We start from the raw sequence: 19948 nt of genomic DNA on the forward strand, positions 1-19948 counted from the left end.
AAGTGACAGAACACCAGTGGGGGAGGTGATGTTGAATCCTTCCGCTCACCAGCGTGGGTTACACCTCAAAGCTCAGACTAGGAAGGCTTTGAGGCGAATGCTGGAGGAGCGAGGGTGGACTGACCCGCACGCTGGCCCCCTGTGCCGCCACAGTGGCCACCACACCCACGGCTGCGCTGGGGTTGTCTGCGCAGGCTTCTGGCTGAATGAATGTGGAGGGGCCACGAAAGGAAGACTTGGACGGACGTGTGGTGGGAGACCCAAGGACTTGGCTGTAGCCAGAGAGTCTTTGAAATGCTCTAGTGCACAGTTTGCCTTATTGCCAAACAGACTGGTACCGTCAAAAGGCATTTCCATGAGGGAACTCTGGACATTCCCCAAAAACCCAGTGGACCGGAGCCAGGCATGGCAACGCAGGACCCCTGTCGAGGAGATTGCTCTCCCTAAAGAGTCTGCGGTGGCCAGCCCACACCGAATGGCAAACTTAGCGGCATCCTTACCCTCAGCAGCAACCTGGGACAGCACAGTTTGTAGCTCTTCAGGACACTGAGGCAAAACCTGTGCAACCGTATCCCACACTGCGTGGGAATAGCGGTTCAAAGGGGCATGCAGTGTTCACCGACCGCAGTCCCAAGCAGGCCGAAGAGAACAATTGCTTGCCAAACCGCTCCAGCTTCTTAGAGTCCTTATACCGTGGAGCCGTAGGAAAGGCACTCTGGGACGTCGATGCTTGGATTACCAGGCTCTCGGGCGTAGGATGAGTGGTCAGAAAGGCAGGGTCACTGGGCGCCGGGCGATGACACCTGGCGACGTTCTTATCCACAGAGGCCCCTGTGGCTGGCTGCGACCAAGTGCCGAGTAAGAAGTCAGTGAGGGCGTCATTAAATGACAGCAGGCGCTCCGACGAAGTGAACGCCGTATGGAGCACCTCAGTGAGGAGATTAGTTTTGGGAGCCACCGTAGGAGATCAAGGTTGAGGACCTCAGCTGCCCGACGGAGCACCATCATGTAAGAGGTGCCCTCCTCCATGGTAGGCGGGGGAAGGCAAACTCCGGGTCAGAGGAGACGTCAAGGTCACCGGAATCCTCCAAGTCATCTGCCCAGTCCTGCTCAGAGTCACACTGACAAGCAAGAGGGTCCTCGGACACCTCCCAGATGTCCTCCACCTCTGCCGCATGTGGTATAGACAGCAGCGGCAGGGAAGGAACAAACAGCGCCTAAAACGGCGACGGTCGGGGTGTCCCAGTGCAGATCCCAGGTAGGAGCAAAATTGTCATGGAACCTGAGCAAGGGCGGGGCAAATGGCACCCACTGCGGTTCCGGAGGCAGAGCCGAGGGTGGCGGTGGCGCTGGAGCCGGAAGCGTTGGACCTTGGGGCGCTGTGGCCGGAGCCAACGGCGCAGGACCCTGCGGCGCCGAAGCTGGATCCGCCAACGGCCCGACAGGATCCAGACACGGGACCACAGGACCGCAGGCCCGAGGACGTGCCAGCGGGAGCTCGAGGCCTAACAGGCAGTCCATGGTAGCAAGAAATTCTTGCACCTGTGCGGGAGTCGCCGACAGACCCAAGAAAGGTGGGTAGGTTGCAGGACTCCCGAGCTCCAAAGGAGCCGCACGGGCAAAACCCTGCTTCCCTCGTCCGCATCCAGGAAATGACGGGGAGAGGGGAGGTGGGGGGGGACGTCGGAAAGCGACAAGGCTTCTTTGACTTCTTTTTCTGTCGTCTCTTACCCGAATCAGAGGATGAAGACTGAGCCAAGAAACGATGGCCGTGGTCCCATGAGCATTCCCTGGACCGGGAACAGCACTGGGACGAGTGTCAGACCTCCAGCAGCTTCCGGGTCCTCTCCCTCAAGGCCTTCGGGCCACGGCCGACAGTCCAGACAGGACCGGGAGTCATGGTTGGTCTCCAGGCAGTAGAGACCGACATGTTGGGGGTCCACCACCGACATATTGCAACGGCAGGCCCCAGAAGACTTAAATCCAGGCATCCCTACGTGTACCAGAGTGAACCAAAACTTACAGGAGACAAAAAGTCTCACAAAGTTAGTCAAAAAGTGACTAAGGTACGTGCTCTAACCGGATCGGCTCTTACTGGCGCGGAAAAAGAAAGAACTGACGTCAGCGTTATGGGTGGCTCCTAAGTAGTCTGTGACGTCATCTCTGCGCATACACCAGCGACGGACGTGGAGCCGCATGACGGCACAGAGGTACTGCTAGTGAAAACTTTCTGGATCCAGTCTGATGCCTGGGGATATTCTAAGGTAAGGAATCTATCACTAACGTGTCTCTTTCAGATATAACCAGATTCCAACCACTGTGTAGATTAAGAAAACGTTTGTCCTGTTGAATTGCCAACTGATCATCATTGACTATCCAGTGGCAAGAAATATGTTGACCTTTTACTGAAAGCTATTATAGATCATGGTATCTGGTGGCCACCACATTTTTCAACAAAGTAGACTCACCTATTAAATATCCAGTGTCAGGACTACTTAGTCTATTTAACATGCACTTTCCTTTACATATTCACTTTCACACATTAATCTACACAGAAGAGCCCTACACCCACAATTCACAAATGGCTTTTGGAAAAAAAAAATCTCTAACAAAGCCTCCGTGCATATGCTCATCAGGAATTGCAGCGCTGGCCCAAAGAAAAGCATGACCAGTCATGAAGCATGACCCATCTTCGTGTGTGTGAGGGCTCCTCTCCCAAGGGACTAAGGGATCGCCCCCTCTCCCACTCCCCTAGTGTCTGGCCAACTTTTTCCCCCTCTCTTGAAAGGAACTGCATACTCTTATGATAGAATTGATCTCATAGGCACACGTATACTGGACCTATAAGCGATCCTGCTCCCCCTCCCTTTTCTTGTGAGATATTGATAATAAACTACAATATTTCTTATGAGGCAAATTTTATGTCAACCCTTTTCCTCTTTTTCCAATTTTTGTGCGAGTTACCAATTAGGTGAATTCATACTGATAGTTGCACCGATACATTGTTATATTCTATTGACAACATAATACATACACTCAGGAGAGCAATCTGTTACTGTATCATTAGAGATTGTGTAGCTCTTTTAATTATTGTGTTTGCGACCCCTTTGCGCCGGTAATCTTGAGAGTGAAACTCACTATTTCCACTTTTGAGTTTGGAAATTTATCGAAAAAGTCCACATCCACTTTTTTTTTTCTTATTTTAGGCTCACTGTTTTTCTTATCCCAACTTTTACTGTTCCTAGATGCTCGCAGCTCTCCCCCCCCCCCCTCGATATCGCACTGAAACACCTCTTAATTTTTACCGATTGTGGTAGATTAGGAGATACCCTAAACCACTTGGGATACATTTTTGGAAATAGTGTTTACTTGTTGAAGTGAAGTATGGCTATGCCACTCCTACCCTTTGTTATAGTCTCTCCAGGATAGTCTCACTTTAGGATTTTTTTTGTTGTGGAGACTCCACCACCCTTGTATGCGCTATGTTACAACGTGCATATCAACTAATGCCTGCATTACTTCAGATAATATTTAGTCTTCTTTACCTGACACCTTGCTATTTTTCAAATCACACCCTTTATACGTTAATTAGAAGTACTTAGAGTACACTGCGAAGACCAGAATTCCATTTAATTTCTTGTACTGTTTTTTGTTGTTTACTTACCGAGAAACACCTTTCTTTACTATGATGAAGACTGATGCGGAGAGTAAGCACAGCGCCACTTGTGTTAGACTTTTCTACCAACACAGATTGGACTTTTCTGGAGAGAAAGTGGGAATGCTTTTAAGCTCATTTTAATTGTGATTTCTTTGATGTTTAAAAAATAATATATTCCGCACTATGCCTGCTTGTTGGATCAACTCTGATCCATCGCCGTGTTTTTCCCGTTTGATGCAGTGAGTTGGTTCGTTTGGATCTGGTTTGATCCACTTCCGGCTGATCGCCATTCTTAGTGAGGTGACAGTCTAGCCTATCGGGGCTCTGCAGGCCATTATAAAATCTGGGGGGAAACCCAGGCACGCAGGGGACGCGACGCACGCACGTGCCAAAGGCAAGCCTATCTGCCCCCACCTTGCTCGGAATGCACTCAGCACCGGCCATGCGGAAGGCTTTTGCCCAGATATCTGCTTGAAGCCTACAATACAGTTGAGAAACTTTAATGGAGCTACAATGGGCAGGTAAGACATGTTCTGGAACATGTCTTGACCCTCCCCTAGCGCAGTGCTTGACCAGCACATCTCACTAGCTACCCAAACCCACATTACCACAAAGGCAAATCCCAGAAAGGTATTATATGTACTCATTAATGTGGGTTTGTTAATTAAGAATGCTATTGCATTTCGAGAGTTTTTAGAATAAAATCGGAAAGAGATAGCATTTATTAGAGACTTGGGGTGATGCCTCCTCATACCCGGATCTACTTTTGGCCATACCTGCAGGGTTTAAAATTCATAAAGTATATCGGGTAGGGAAAAAAGGTGGGGGCATTGCCCTTATTCTCAAATCCAGCTTTAAATCCCGTAGTAAAGTGAACATGGATAATCAGGACTGTAAAGCATTTGATTTTAAAACTGAACTGTATGATCAACAGAATTTGACTATCGACCCAAGTCCATGGTCACTTTTTTAGATAACGTAGTCTCCTTTTGAGCTCGCAAAGCTGAACACTCCAATTTCACAGTGCTATATCCAGATACAAACGCACTTCTAGATCAGATGGAAAGCGCAGGGATGTATCAACATGTTATGGGTTCGACTCAAAGCGCTGGACACTGCTTAGATGGGATTTTTTCAGATAATTCCCTTCTAAGTTTCCAAGTTAGACGGGAGCTCTTCCTATGATCCTGTCAGATCATAAGGCAGTCTTATTTGATATATTGTTGCCACAAAAGAAAATGCTTTAAAGTTCCTAGAGAATCTTATGTCAGTGGCCCCTGGAAAAAAGTAGAGGCTAGATCTTTAAATCCTCTTCTCTTAGAAACTCTACCTCTTTTGTCTGACTGATCAAGCCACACCCCAATACCATTCCTGGCTTGATTCAGCTATGACAATTAGCCCCTGCCCATCCCCCCCAAACAGTGTCAATGTTCTAGGACACCTTCAGAACCATGGTTTCACAGCACGTTGAAAGCTCAGAAGCAACTATGTCGTAAACTAGAGAGGAAATTGCGACTTGCAGATAATGCAAGTACTCAAATGGAATATAAATGGTCTCTTCAAATCTATAAGAAACTTATCCTCAGGGAAAAGGCTCTATTCTTCTGAGAAAATTATAGCAGCCGACAGATGTCCTAAAGCTTTGTATACTACGGTCAAGAAAATGGCAAAGCTGCCAACTGCATCTGATAAAGGCATCAGTCAAGAATTCTGCAACTCGTTAGCAGAATCCTTCCAGCACAAGGCTAAGTCTGTGTTTGACACTTTTGTGTTGCAGGATAACTGTCTGGCTCAGACATCAGACAAACTCCAGATTCAATCTATATTTCATAAGATAAAAGATACTTGAATCAGCTACCCAGATCCGATCCTCTTTTACTAGGATGACAAGTGAACAAACTTCTAAACTAATTGGTGTAATTAAATCTTGCTCCCCATCAGATCCTTGCCCTCCAAAAATTCTGCATATTGCTCTTAAAATTATAGCTATTCCATTAACTGTGCTTTTTAATACAATATTCATAAAAGGGTATTTCCCAATGGAATGGAAGAAAGCCTCCATACTTCCATTATTAAAGAATCCCAACTTGGTCGCTAAGAATACTCAATTATAGACCAATATCAAGACTCACGTTCCCTGCTAAAGTGATCGAGAAGACAATAAATATTGAACCATCCTCATTCATCAATGTTAACGCTATTCTCGAGCTCTCTCAATTTGGATTTCGTGCTTACCATAACACAGAGTTGGCTCTTATCACTGCCACAGGGGAGGTCAGGCAGATTTTAGCCGGGGGGGGGGGGGGGGCAGCTCTGATCCTCCTGAATCGATAAGCTGCCTTCGATACAGGCAATCAGGGACTGCTGCGGGACTGGTTAGTTTCCATCGGGATCGGGAGAAGGCGCTGTCCCTACTGGGCTCTTTCATGTCTGAGCGGTCTCAAGTAGTGGCATTGGGGAACTTTTTTTCACCCACTTCACGCTGCCCTGCGGAGTACCCCTTGGTTCTTCCCTGAGCCCAACTTTTTTTTAACCTCTAACCCCTTGCCACACTAGTAAAAAGTTATGGAGTTGCCCTTGTGTAATACACGGACAACACTCAGATTGTTGTCTCTGTGAGCAGTCCTTCCAGCCAGTCAGCAATTCATTTTCATGACTGTATGAGCCACATAGCTAATTGGATGACAGACAATTGTCTGAAGTTAAACTCATCCAAGACTGGGGTGTTGGTGGTGGGGAAAAAAATAATTACTTACCTGTACACTATGGTTCTCCAGTAAATATATCTTTCATAGATTCACATGCTTGTATCTTCCCAGTCATCAAGGTGAGAGTCTCACGGTAAATGAATAACAATAGCAGTAAAAGAAAAAACTGCATAGAAAACCCAAACAGTTGCCATTTTTTTTCGAAAAGATTTGTTTTGTTGATATAGAATTATAGGCATCTTTTTTTTTTTTTTAATTTTTGAAAACCTTTATTCAAAACAGAGCACACAGCTATTTAGCCTGACATCCCGGAGGCAAGGCAGCATGGGTAATAGGAGAGAAATAGTGCAAAAAGATCTAGACATAATCATCGAAGGTTATTTTTATATTAAGATGAAGAATTCAACAAAGGGCGCCCGAGGGCGCGAAACATGGCAATAGAGTCAATGTGAAGCAGGGCGTCAGGGACGGATAGGGAAGGAAGGCAGGGAAGTGAACATCAAGGAGAGGATGTCAGGATAGAAGAAAGGGGGGGGGGGGGGAACCAGGATAATGCAGCACATCAGAGCTCAGTTGGCGTTACAGGTCAGGGCGACACATGATCGTGAAAGTCGAGTGGTTCAGGTGGCAAGCACACGTCTCCCCTGTATTCATTCCAAGCGCCCCAAATTTTATTCCAAGTTTGAGGTCTCCCTCTTGCCACATAGACTGTCTTCTCCCGGAACATGCACCAGTCCATGTTGGCTTTCCACTGTACCACCAGGGGGGCGGTGGACGCACCCCACTTCTGAGCAATGTCCCTTTTGGCCACCATGTTCCCAAGGGTCACCCACCTAGTCTGCGCAGCGCTGTGGTCAGAAGGCTCCCATACGTTCAGAAGGCATCTACGAGCTTCCGCGTGGGCAACCACACCAGTAACTTCCTCCATGATTCGGTGCACCCTCCTCCAGTAGGAGGCTATTACGGGGCATTCCCAAAGGATGTGCAGGAAAGTGGGGAGGGCTCCGCAGCCTCTGCGGCAGAGACCGTCAGGCGAAAATCCCATGCGCATCAACCGGGGCCCCGTCATATACACCCGGTGCAAGATCTTGAATTGCACGAGGCGAAGACGGGAGGAAATTGCAACCTCCTTAGGGGAGGAAATCGCGCTTTGCCAATCTTCATCATCGAGTTCAAGGCCATCCGCCACCCACTGGTCCCGCAAGCTAAGGAGGAGATCTGTGCGCACGTTGATCAATTTCTTATATGATAGGGAAATCGCGCTGTCCGGCATGTGCCCATCCAGTACCCTGTCCTCCAGGGGGGAACTCTCAGGAATATCGCCGTCCGGCGGTGAGGCCGAGAGCAGCGCGTGTCTCAGTTGGGCGTAACGGAAAAACTCCGTCGCACCCAGCTGGTATTCGGTTTGCAACTGGGGGAAGGTCTTAATCGAGCCCCTGGAAAGCATGTCTTCAACTCTGCTGATCCCGATGAGGTCCCATTTATCAAACCCCTTGGTGTGCCACAGTCTACCCAGGATGTCCGAATCAAAGAGGGGAGTGAACCTAGTGAGTCTGCCTTGCCAACCTTGCGCCTTAGTGACCGCCCGCCAAGTGTGGACCGCCGTCCGTGTAGGGCCCATCAATCGTCGGTCGAAGGACTTCGAGTATAGGGCCCGATAATAGTTGCCGTCGCCCAACAGCCATCTATCCATGGCATAGCCGGGACTACCCCCAGGGCCATAGAATCCATGGTTGAGGGCGGCAAGTTGAGAGGACCAGTAGTAGCGGCGCACGTCCGGGAGGGCGATGCCACCGTCGTACCATGGAAGCGTGAGTTTATGGATGGCAACACGAGGTCGACCATCCCAAAGAAGGGTCCGCAGGAGGCCTTCAAGGTCTCGGAAGTAAAGCGCCGGGACCGGGTCTCGGGCGTTCTGCAGGGCGTACAAGAACCTGGGCAGGGACATCATTTTAAACAGCGCGGCACGGCCAAGGAGAGAGAGTGGGAGCTTACGCCAGCTGTCCACATCTCGCTGCAGACGCTGGAGAGGAGGGAGTAAGTTGAGGTCGTACCGCAGCTTGGGGTTGCCGGAGATGTAAATTCCCAAGTACTTGAAGCCACGTGCGGCAATCTGAATGCTGCAGCCCCTGGGAAGTCGTGGAGTATCCCCTTTGAGGACATATAGGAACGACTTGGCCCAGTTTATAATCAGACCAGAGTACCGTCCGAAGAGTCTGAGTACGTCACAGGCCACGATGAGGGACTTGCAGGGGGAAGTCAAATAAAGCAAGATGTCGTCGGCATACAAGGATACCCTGTCTTCAAAACCAGGGGCCCAAGTAATACCGTGCAAGTCAGGATGCATACGCAGTAGGGCTGCGAGCGGTTCAAGGGCCAGGGCGAACAACAGGGGCGACAGGGGGCAACCCTGTCTGGTACCCCGATGCAAGGGGAATGGCGTCGACAGGCGGCCGTTGACCGTGACATTGGCCATCGGTTCAGCGTACAGTAGCTTCACCCAGTTCACAAAGATCGTCCCAAATCCGAGTTTAGACAGCACTGCCCAGAGGTATGGCCACTCGAGAGAATCGAAAGCCATCGTGGCATCAAGGGACGCGAGAACAGCTGGCTCTCCGAGGGTGTGGGCTCTAGCCATGACACCGTGAAGGCGGCGTAGGTTGAGGGCGGTGTTCCGATGGGGAATGAATCCCGACTGGTCAGGGTGCACGAGGTCGCCAATGACACCAATCAGCCGGTTGGCGAGCAACTTGGCGAGGACCTTGGGTTCCACGTTAAGGAGAGAGATAGGACGGTACGATCGGCAGACGTCACGTGGTTTACCCTCCTTGTGGATGACCACAATGGTAGCCAACCGCTGGTCCAGGGGGAGACAGCCCCTCTCAAAGGATTCCAGGAACATTTTCCGCAGGTGCGGAGACACCGCGTCCGGACGGATTTTATACAGTTCGACCGGGATGCCGTTAGGCCCAGAGGCCTTACCGGTACGTAAGGAACGGATCGCCAAAGCAATCTCGTCAGCGGTGATCTCCCTATCCAAGTCCGCTCTCTCGTCCTCGGAAAGGCAGGGAAGTTCAATATCCGAAAGGAAAGCCGACGAGTCCGCCTCAGAAAAGTCCGAAGCAGACTCATAGACTCCCCGAAAATAAGCAGCGAATGAGTCGACAATGGCACTCGGGTCCGTAAGGACCACTCCGTCGTCCCCCAAGAGTTCCGGCACCACGCGACTGGCCATCTCCCTTCTGTCCAACCAGGCCAGCAACTTCCCAGCCTTGTCGCCTACATCATACACCCGGCCCTGCTGTTCTCTAGCCAGAGTGAGTGCGGCAATCGTGGCCAAGTCGTGGTACACCGCCTGCTTCAGCGAGAGGGTGTGCAGGATCGAGGGGTCTGGCTCGGGCCCCAGCTGGGACTCGAGACTCAGGACCTCCTGCTCAACATTCAGCAAGTCGGAATCCCTGGTACGGCGGGCCTCCGCAATGAGCGCCTGGGCCTCACCCCAGAGCACCGTCTTAAAGGCCTCCCACAACGTAACGGCCGACCCAACCGAGCCCACGTTTTCAGAAAAATAAAGGTCAATGGCTTTGGCCAGGAGGGAGCGGGTCTTGATGTTACGGAAATACCACGGATTGATCGTGGCCGGTCGCTCCGACAAGACCACACCAAAGTCAAAGGAGATCCACAACGGGGAATGATCAGAAATGCCCCGCGCCAAGAAGCGGGCTTCGGAAACGGCCGATGCGTACGAAGCCAGTGTGAGGACATAATCGATGCGGGAAAGACTCCCATGTGCACCCGAAAGGAAGGAAAATTGACGGAGCGTAGGATGTAGAAGACGCCAGCCGTCCACCAGGCCCATAGACTCAAGAAAGGAGGACAGCCACATCTGTGGGTTACGTAGGTCCCGGGGCGGTTGGCGATCAAGCAGACCAGAGCATATCGAGTTAAAGTCACCCCCCACTATTAACAGGCCAGCCGGCATAGACAAGATGGCACCACCAAGGTCCTGAAAGGTACTGGATTGAAGCCCCGGGGGGACGTATACAGAAAACAACGTGAGGGAACGCCCTTCCCATCTACCAGCCACGGCAGCGTAACGCCCTCTGTCGTCAATCAAGGTGACATCTATCTCTAGGGGAAGGGACGCGCGCATGAGGATACCCGCCCCCCGGGAACCGGAAGAGAACCCCGAATGTGCCACCATTTTATAGCCTTTGCGGTTCAAAGCTTTGCACGTATTTCCCACCAAGTGTGTCTCTTGAAGGAGGACAATATCAGGCATGTGACGTTTGATCAGTTGTATCACCACCCCTCTTTTAACCCGGTCACCCAACCCGTTAACATTCCAACTGAGAATTCGTAACTTCCTACCCCCCATCACCCCGCAGCCCGCCCCACCCAGTCCCACAAGACACCAGTGTCAAATACAGTTCAGGAGCATAAAGGACCCATTGCCACACAGAGAAAAGAAAGGAAAAACTAGCAAACAAGATAACTCTTCCCAACATACCCCCCCACCCTGCACCCCTGCATCAGACTAAAAAGCCCCCCCCAACCAGCAGTGTGCCTGTCGCCCCATTAACTAATCTACGAAAGACCCAGAGGAGTAGGGAATCTCCATGAATACGTCCCGCCACCCACCATGTAAGCGAAGGAGAGTCAGTTCTGTAACGAGTACCAGCTCCGGCAGTCATTCGAGGCAGGGGTGACACCAGCCCCTTACTCAGTCTCACTGTTCCGCTCCGCCAGAGGCGCCCCCAACTTCATCCTCCTGTTCATCCCGACGTGGCGAGACTGTGTCCAACCATTCACTGACGTTTTCAGGGAAGTCAAAGAAAAGGGCACGTCCCTTATGTTCAACACGAAGTTTCGCGGGGAACATCATTGAGTATTTGAGACCCAAGTCCCTGAGGCGCCTCTTCACTCCCGCGTAGCTCAGGCGTTGGCGCTGTACCAACCTGGTGAAGTCTGGATAGAAGTGCACCTCCGCATTCTGGTATTGGAGTGGCCCATGCGATCTGGAAGCTTGCAGGATCGCGTCCCGATCCCTGAAGTTGAGGAGGCGCGCCACAATCTGCCGCGGCGCCGCCCCTGTCTTCGGCGGGCCACCCGGTACCCGGTGGGCGCGTTCCACCGAGAAAAAGTTGCTAAGTCCAGAGGGTGCCAGATAAGTTTTGACCAAGTCCTCCACAAACAGGTCCGTCGCAGCATTTTCGGACCCCTCCGGTACACCAACAATGCGGACGTTCTGCCGCCTGGCTCGCCCCTCAAAGTCCTCCAGCCGCCTCGAGAATAGATCAGTGGTCATCCGCAGGTTGCGGACCTCAGTTTGTAACTCGGAAACATCAGAGGTTAGGCTGGAGGTCTTGATATCAAGCGCCTTCACACGCTCGTTGGTCTTGCCCAAATCGGCCCTTATAAGGGTAATGTCAACGGCCATAGAGTCTACCTTGTGGTTTAGGGTTTCGTGCTGCTGTTGCATGTCGGCCCGGAGACTCGTGATGGCACCCATGATGTCTACGAGGGTAGGGTCCGATCCATCTGGCGGGCTCGTCAATGGGGGCCCCTTAGACACGGCCCCCGATGTAGGCGGTGACTTGAGGTTCACATAGCGCGCAATACGATTCTGCTGCGTTTGCGACTTGCCCCGGCCACCTTTGTTCGATGCCCTGTCCGGGTCGCCTCTGCCCGCCATGATGGGTACGAGAGAACAAAGGTGAGGCGTCCACAAGTCCGGGTCACAGCCGAAAGGCAGGTAGGGCCGGGGAGGCAAGACCAGGGTGTAGAAGGCACAAGCAGGGACACAATCACTCCACCACTGAGGGCAGCAGGCGGTCACTACGCAGTCCGATCGTGCGAAGTGGCGAAGTCCGGAGGGACAATGGCACAGTCACGGAGCGGAGTTCAGCTCGACGCAACTCTGCACAGGAACCACCGATTTGGAAGCAGAGTGCGGTCCCCGCCTCAGCAGACCACCAGCAATACAATTCCACCAACGTGGATCAGGATTTCAGGCAGGATATTTGCGGTGGGTCGGACGGTCCACGGAGCTCCGAGCTTACGCGGCCATCTTGGTTGCCCGCGAAGCTCCTCCCCTGTAGGCATCTTTTAATGTCCAGTGTATGCAGAGACTTTTCCGCTGCAGAAGAGAGATTCTTAAAGTATGTAGACAACACAACAGGTTAACTGAGAGGAAAAACAGAGGGGACTTTGGGAATAAACTTAGGATTTGTCCTGAGAATGGCCTCAACTGGTTTGAATTGAAGAAATGGTTCTGCGATAGAGAAAGCCTGGATCTCACTGATCCTCCTGGCTGAAGTGAAGGCTAGTAGCATGGCCGCTTTCCAAGAAACAAACTGTAATTCAGCTTTGTGAACAGGTTCGAACAGAGGCTTCACGAGTTGTGTCAGGACTGTGTTAAGCTGCCTTGTGACTGACAGATACTTAATTGGAGGAAACACTCTAGAGCCCTTTCAGAAATTCCTTTATCACCCTCTGAGACCAAAGAGATGGGCGACTTGGTGTTCTGTGATATCTTGAGATAGCCGCAAGATGAACTTTGACTGATGCATGGGAGAGTCCTGCTTTTGCTAGATGTAAAAGGTAAGGAAGAATTTGCTCTGGAGACAAATGAAAAGGATGCAGAGCTTGAGTGGAACACCACTGACAAACTCTCTTCCATTTTGCTGTATAAGTTTTATTTGTTGAAACTGCCCGAGCTTGAGAGAGGATAGATTGGCTTCTTGGGAGATATTTAAGGAATGAAATTCGTGCTCATGAGGTTCCAGGCTGACAAGTTTAGTGATTTCAACAGTGGATGAAGAACTTGTCCTTCGTTCATTGAGATTAGGTCTTGAATCAGAGGAAACTGTACTCTGGGGGCCACTGACAACTGGAGGAGCTCCGAAAACCAGAAAGGTCTCAGCCATGCCGGGGCTATCAGGATCAAGCGGCACGGTTCCGACCTCATTTTCCATATTACTCTCGGTATAAGAGGGAATGGAGGAAATACGTACTCAAACATTCCTGACCAGCGGAGATGTAGAGCATTTCCCCAAGATCCCACTTGAGGAAATCTGCTTGCAAAATGTTTGCATTTCTTGTTATATTGGTTTGCAAACAGATCCAGATATGGAGTGCCCCATAGGCGAAATATTCTCAGGAGTTGATCTTGAACTAATTCCCACTCGTGGGAAACACTGGCTGATCTGCTTAGGATGTCTGCCCTTGTGTTGTGAACTCCCGGAACCTGTTGAACTTGAGGAGAGATGTTGTGCAGCAGGAGCCAGTTCGAAATCTCTCGAGCGTGTGCTGAGGAGGGCTTTGATCTTGTACCCCCTTGCTTTAGCAGATAAAACATTGTCGTTGTACTGGCTGTCCTGAGCAGTACCGGCGAATCATTGATTCTGGGGAGGAAAGCCTGTAGGGCTCAAGAACACTGCTTTTAGCTCGAACAAGTTGATATGTAGCTGGGCTTCATGAATGGTCCAATGGCCTTTTATTTCTAGGTCTTGAAAGAGTGCCCCCAACCTTGTAGTGCTGAGTCTATCATGACATAACTGGAAAATTGAGGTTTGAAGAGTAGACCTTTTGATAAATTCTTGCTGATCCTCCACCATGACAGTGCTGCCTGTATTTGAGGATTGATGGTGACTTGATCCTCGAAGGAACCTTGGGATTGCACCCATTGTATGTAGAGTAGCTCTTGATGAGGCCGCATGTGTAACCAGCAATTGGGAACTAAGGGGAGGCAGGAAGACATCATACCAAACAATGATTTGAAGATTCTCACAGAAGTGGAATGAAAGGAGATTTTTCCATACTGATCCATTGGCCTAGGCCTCGGAAGCGATCCATGCAACATTGAAGGGAGTGCAGGGAGTCTTGGTATGATATCTGGTGACCTTGTTGTCTCAATTGCCCTGCGACTGGCTCCATGCATTTTGTGAAAACCCTTGGCGTGGATCTGAGATAGACGGGTAACACTTTGAACTGGTAGTGGCGCCCTGCCACCGCAATCCGTAGATACTGTCTGTGTTTAATGTGAATCAGGATATGAAAATAGGCATCTAAGATCTAGGGATGCCATGTAATCTCTCCTGCGCAGCATCAGGAGGATTTCCGGAAGAGACAGCATACGAAGCGATATTTTTCTGATGAATTTGTTAGAGCCTCTCAGGTCCATTACCTGCCTCCATTTGGAAGACTGATTTTTTCTTATCAAGAAAAAATGTGAGTAAAATCCTTTCCCTCGCTGTTGAGGCGGAACTTCCTCTATTGCCCCTTTCACAATGAGACATCATTTCTGCTTGAGGGCTGAGAGGTGTTTCCTGTGAACAGGAGGTTGATTCAGTGTTTTAGTATGAATTCTTGGGTATGGCCCTGATGGATCACGTCCAGTACCCATCTGTCTGCTGTTATTGACAGCCCTTGACAATAAAAAGAGGTAATGGTCCGGTTTGAGGTATGACGAGGTGGTCGGCGCCTTGGTATCGTCACTGCCTCCAATTGGAGTCCTGTGATTTTACCCTCACAGCAGTCTTCCTTCTGGACTGCTGCTGGTAGGACAGGTTTGATGAACAAAACTTTTGGTTGCTGGAAAATTGACTGTACCCCTGTTGATTGTAAGGCTAGTAGTACCTGTTGGACTGGTAAGAAGATCTGATTATACTGGCCTCTAGATCCTCTTCTTCAGAAGGACTAGAACCTATTTTGTTGCAGAGAACTTAGCACTCTTGCTGTGTCCGATTTGATTCCTTGCAAAGCATCATCGACATGTTTGCCGAAGAGATTCTCCTCATCAAAAGGCATAAACAATTTTTACCTTGACTTCCGGGTCTGCATCCAGTAGCCTTTAGCAAGCCTGGTCTGCGGAGCACCACTGCTGCAGCGATCTGTCTGAGGGCCACCAATATGTCCATGGCTATATCTAGGGATTCAGATGGCTGCCCTAGCCCAGTCCCGTAAAACGGTGGTCGCTTCTTCCTTTTTGTCTGGCAGATGAGATAATAGTGGTGCAATGTCCGACCACATCTGCCTATTGTACCAGCTAATAAGATCCAGTGCATTTGAAGCTCTAATTAAAGCTGCTGTCATCACTGCAAAGCGCTTCCCTGCACCATCCATCCTTCTTCCTTCCTTGTCAGGGGGAGCTGAAGTAGCAGAGACCGGGTTTTTGGAATGTCTCTGCGCCGCATGCATTGCCACCGATTCCGGGCGAGGATGCCCTATTCGGCTCGCTGGGGAGCTCGATATTTTTTCACAATTCTGGGTACCAAGCCTGCAACTGAGGCTGGGTTCTTCATGATCTTTAAACCCTCATCCCAGATATGACTGATCATTGGAATGGATGATTCTTTGAAGTCATAGAGGAAACAGTCAGTTTCCTGGACTGGCAGAGGAAGATCAAACCTCTTGGAGGCCCTTTCCATGATGTCGTGGAATCCTCCAATGTCCTCCGGCAGGGAGTTTGCTGGGGATGGCGACGGAGACAGAGTGGCAGGTAAGATATATTGATCCCATTCATCGCCAACTGGATCCTCCTGAAGGTCCCCTCCGTTTGGCTATTCTTCCCCATCACTCTCTGCTAAGTCATCTCTGATTGTAATTATTGGAGGGGTGCACATTTTCTGCACCGAAGGTGGAAGCTGAACTACCGAAGCCTGGGCCGTAGGTTGTGATCCGCCGGTGGAGTCTGTGGCAGGGGCGTTAGCATCCGGGAAGCGACGATAATAGTCATTGATCATGTGTCGTAAGTCTGACACTAGCAAAAGAGGCATATACATGGACTCTTCCTCACATTAGGATGAGTCTTCTTCCTCCTCAATCCTACGATTGTTGGAAAGACTCATCTTTTGGAGCCGGATAATGGGCATTCGTCTCATCTGTATCCTGGCATTTAATCTGCAATTGTGAGAGGCGATAGGCCACTCCATATGGTCCTTCATCTTCAGTCTCCTGCATATTCAGCAGACTTGAGGGAGGAAGCTGTGAGATTGTCGTCCACAAGATAAATTTTGCGCTCTTCTTAGCGGAAACCTCTTGATAGAGATAGTCGTCGGCGATCTTGCCATCTCAGACTTGAAAGACGTCGTCGACTGAGCTCACGCCAACGGAGAATCCAGAATGGTGCGGTCGACGATCCGGTCTTCGACAGCGTCGTCTTGGTAGATGCAGTCAACAACGCTGTAGTCTTCGTGATCGTAGTCGTTGACGATGTGGTCGTCAAAGTCCTCGTAGTTACAAGTGCCGGAGATGCTCCGGTCTTCGTCAATAGGGCTGAAGACACCGCTCTCGTCTGAGGGCTTCTTTAGGGGTGTATGCGGCAGAGAAGAGGACTCCTCTTTTATCTTCTGCCTTTTTTAATCCAATTTCTCCTCAGAAGGTTCTGTCTTCTTCTTTTTAGAGGAGTGTGCCTTAGAATCATCCTCTGAATCAATCTCTGAGGTGGCCTTTTTTTAAAGCCACAACAGTAAACGAGCCTCTCTGTCCTTAAGAGATTTGACAGAGTAGGTTCTACAATACTTGCACTCCTTAGGCACATGCTTGGGATGATGGCAATATAAACCATCTTTGTGGGGGTCTTCAGAATATAATCTGGCCTTCCCACAAAAACTGCAAGGTCTGAAAAGCCGCTTTATAGAGCCTTCAGACATTGTGACAAGAGAGTAAAAACAATACCTCAAATCCAGTTGAAAAGACTAGCTAGAGAGTTCAAAGGTTCACCAAGGAACAAACTGAGCAAGGCTCAGGGAGGCTCCTCAAGAAGGCAGTTAAAAATCTGAGGTATGATGGCTCTGCTGGGGAGTGTGATCTCAGGACTGGCAGCGGATTGCCTGACATTTGGACCACATACTAAGAATAGGTTACCAAACACTATACTTCCTATGGGTTTTCTATGCAGTTTTTAGGTCGAGCCTAGAGCAGCGCATGTGCTGCTTGCTAGACTTAGTAACGGGCTTCAAAAAGCTCACCACACGCTCGTGTGCTTTTATTTTTCTCCCTGGCTATTAGGCTTTGCATGTGTCTAAGAAAGACAGCATGCAATTGGGCACATGTGGGTGCATGTCCCATCTTTTCTCCGCCCACAGCCTATTGCTTGCAGATACCGACACAGGCCACATTGTTTTTTAATTATCGTCCCCAGACACAGGCGCAATAATTGAAAACAGATCGCTCGCAGTGGCGCACGCGCACCACTCGCATGCTTGTTTTAGAGCAATAGACTGTTCTTATAAGCTACGTTTGGATTGTCAGATAACTCCTGCAAGGTCCGATAGCTTTTATTTCATTTTGAAGATGACCATGACCCCACACACAATAACCAGGGTAACCAGTAATCCATTTAAAGGAAAGCCCAGCTGCGTAGCGCTGCCAGAAATCAAACTTCGGCCCAGCAACGCAGATTTCTCGTTTCACTTTGCACTTCATCACAAGGACAAAGCTCCCTTTCCAGCCGCAAACCTATGTATGCTGCGCTAAAACCAAATCAATGCTATTATGCCTCCCCCCTACCCCTAAACTGTCCCCCCGGGGCGCCCACCTGTAGAATAAAAACAGAGCCTTTGTTTTCCTCGCCATTTTCCCCCTTTGTCGCTTTGCCTCGGGTTAACCTTGAGCGCTCGGCATTGGCTCCCAGACTCGTTCACCAAATTTCCAGTCAGTGGGCCTTCAGAACCGGTAGCACGGGTCCTGCCATAAAAGAGGTCCTCGCACCGCACATGCCAGCACCCCCAACAAGACTGCATCTCGCCTCACGATGAAGGCTTTGCTATAGGTGCAACGGCATCCATTGCAAAGACAAGCACGCAGACTTCTACCTTGTGAAACTGCACACGTGCAGCAATACGAGAGAGTAACTATCCGTGGTGCCGCAGTGGCACAGGGGCTCGGATTGCCACTGCATCCAGATTATAGCTAGTTCTACTACCGAACAGGGGAAGGATGGTCCATTTTCCTAATTTGAACTTGGGTCCAGGTCACCCTTGCTATGCCATTGCAACACACTGTACATTTTATTGGATAATATTTGTGTTAAATACAGCGATACAACTGGGGTAGGTGGGTCCCTCTCAGAACAAGTGCTGTTCATATGTGTAGAGAGGGATAGTAGTGGCACTTGCAGTGTGCATCTGTGATAGTCCAGGAAGGTTTCTCACGCCAAGCACTTCCAACCTGGGTCACTGGGTAAAACAAGTATGACAGACAACCAAATTGAGCTTTGATGAGGTGCGAGTCTGAGACAATCAATGGAAAGTAAGATTTACCCTAACTGGCGTTTGAAACGGTTTAAGTGTCAGGAATGCGCCTGATTAATTCCTCTTTTATTTATTTTTGTAAGGTCCAGTGAAAAAGAAAAACTATTGAACAGGGTGCAGCTCAACATTTCCAATTTTGGTTTTCCTAGGATTTCCAGCCCATAGATTTAAAGTAAAGAGGCAGAGTTACAAGCATTTTATTACAATAAGCACAGGATCACTTGGACCTTATCACTACAATTCTAAAACAAGCATTGGCATAGCCAATAGGTCTCGCCTTTGGGACCTTATAAGTGTTTAGCCATGCAATACTTGATGTTGTTGCACCAAGGAAATTGTGCTGGATAACTAAACACTTATAAGGTCCCAAAGGCGAGACCTATTGGCTATGTCAATGCTGTTTCTTTTACTGCTATTGTTATTCATTTACCGTATGAGACGCCCACCATGACGGGGAAGATACAAGCATGTGAATCTATGGAAGATTCAATACTGGAGAACAATGCATCACTTTGGACAGATACTGGTGGCCTGTCCAACTTGGTCCCTTATCTAACCAGCACTCAAAGCCAAAATTGGAGGCATTATTTTTTACACCAAGCTGTCCTTTGAAGTACTAATCAATTGTTGAGGAAAATCTTTCCGTCAATACCTATGAACTTGAGGAAAACTATCGGTGCTGATATCCTCAAGACAGGACTATTGTAACACCCTCTTTTCCAGTGCTCCTAATCGTAGGATTAAAAAAAACTACAGACTGCTCAGAATGCAGCAGCAAGAGTACTGCTAGGTATTTCTAAATTTGACTCAGTTTCCACAGCCTTAGTTCGTCTTCACTGGCTACCTGTAGTCAAGAGGATCCAATTTAAATCACTATGCATTGCCTTTAAATCTCTTAACAACTTGGGGACAATGCAGCTGACAAACTTTTTAAAGCCATTTACTCCTGTAAGAATCCTTAGATCTGCCAAATATGGAAACTCAATTGTTCTTAGAGCCAGCAGGGCTAGGAGGGGCAGTAAGAGTTTCACAGCTACAACAGCCAGCCTTTGAAACTCCTTACCAACCTCACACACAAACAAGCATTTGCAATGCAATAGGTTTCGCATTAGGAAAGTTTGAGCTATTGGTATTGTAAATGACATTTTTTATTTATGTGTTGGTTTTGAAAATAGCAAAATTAATAGCTGTCCTTTACAATGCCAATAGTTTTAACTTTAGCAAATGCAATGCAATACGTGTTGTATTTACGAGACGTAGATTTATTGATATTACAAATAACAAGGGCTTTTATTTGTTAATTAATACTTAAATAAAAGCTATTG

The sequence above is a fragment of the Lissotriton vulgaris genome, chromosome 6, assembly GCF_964263255.1.
Source record: "Lissotriton vulgaris chromosome 6, aLisVul1.2, whole genome shotgun sequence".
NCBI classification, from domain to species: domain Eukaryota; kingdom Metazoa; phylum Chordata; class Amphibia; order Caudata; family Salamandridae; genus Lissotriton; species Lissotriton vulgaris.